This window comes from Parus major, unplaced genomic scaffold (assembly GCF_001522545.3).
Source record: "Parus major isolate Abel unplaced genomic scaffold, Parus_major1.1 Scaffold379, whole genome shotgun sequence".
In the NCBI taxonomy this organism is placed as follows: Eukaryota; Metazoa; Chordata; class Aves; order Passeriformes; family Paridae; genus Parus; species Parus major.
In genome coordinates this window covers 31,437-32,895 of record NW_015379300.1, presented here as the reverse complement: position 1 = coordinate 32,895, position 1,459 = coordinate 31,437, and positions in this window count along the sequence as shown.

Here is a 1,459-nt window from a genome sequence, read left to right as displayed (position 1 = left end):
AAGCTCGGGGTGGGATCGCAGCTCTTCCAGAGGCCGGGAATCCCTGGAGGCGGAGCGGGATGAGGGCAGGAGCAGCGGAATTCCAGGAATTCCATGGCCAGCCTGGATCAGCTTTCCCAGCTCTTAATGATCTTGGGATCATTAACCAGGGACAATTAACCCTCAGCTCCCCGCCGCGCTTCCAGCGCCAAGAGAATCCCTGGGAAAGGGCCGGAATTCCCGGAAAATCCACTGCGGAGCCCTGGGCGATCCCAAATTTCCTCTTCTGAGCATTCCCGGTCCCGGATCCGGCCCGAATTCCCGGGGGGGAATTTGGGAATGTCGGGATTTGTCCCGGATTTGGGTCCCACTGGAAAAACCCGGGAAACCTCTGGAATTCCTTCCCCCCCAAAAAAAATAAAAGAGGGATTTTGGGGGCTGGAATGAATTCTCCCGGCATTCCAGGAGTTCAGCATTCCCGGTTTTTTTCTTCCTGTGGAATTCCTGGGAATGTTTAGGGAGGGGGTGGGGGAGGGGCTGATCCATTCCCTGGATTTTTGGGAATGGCTGGAATGGGATTGGGAATGTTGGGGGGGGGGGAGAATTCCCAAGGGAAATTCCCAAATCCAGGCGTTTCCCGAAGTTCCGGAGCCCGCGGGAATTTCGGGAATTCGCCCCGGGAAGCTCAGCCTGGAGCAGGGAAATTCCCGCGGGATTTTTCCAGGAGGGAATTCCCAAGTTTCACCTCCCAATTCCATTTAATTAAGGTAATTAATTTAATTGCGTCGTTTTCCTTGAATGATTTAATTTAATTAATTTGCGTGAAACGATTTCATTTGTTTCGTTTTTTATTTAATTTAATTCCTTTAATTAATTAATTTAATAAATTCCTTTAATTGAACTAATCGAGCCATCCCCGTGGCTGAATAATTTGCATATTTAATCACCATTCTTACGTCCAATTAATGAACTCATTAAATTCCTTTAAATTAATTAATTAAGCTACCTCCGTGGCTGAAAAATTAGCATATTTAATTACCATTCTTACCGCAGATTAATTAACTAATTAAAGGAATTAATTAATTAATTAATTAAGTAAGCCATCCCCGCCACTGAATAATTTGCATCTTTAATTACCGTTGCTATGGCTAATTAATGAACTTATTAAATTCCTTTGATTTAATTAAGCCAACTCCGTGGCTGAACAATTAGCATATTTAATTACCATTCTTACAGCCGGTTAATTAACCCATTAAACCCCCTAATTTAATAAATTAAGCCACCTCCGTGGCTGAATAATTAGCATATTTAATTACCATCGTTACAGCCGGTTAATTAACCCATTAAACCCCCTAATTTAATAAATTAAGCCACCTCCGTGGCTGAATAATTAGTATATTTAATTACCGTTGCTATGGCTAATTAATGAACTTACTGAATTTCTTTAATTTAATTAAGCCACCTCCGTGGCTGAATAATT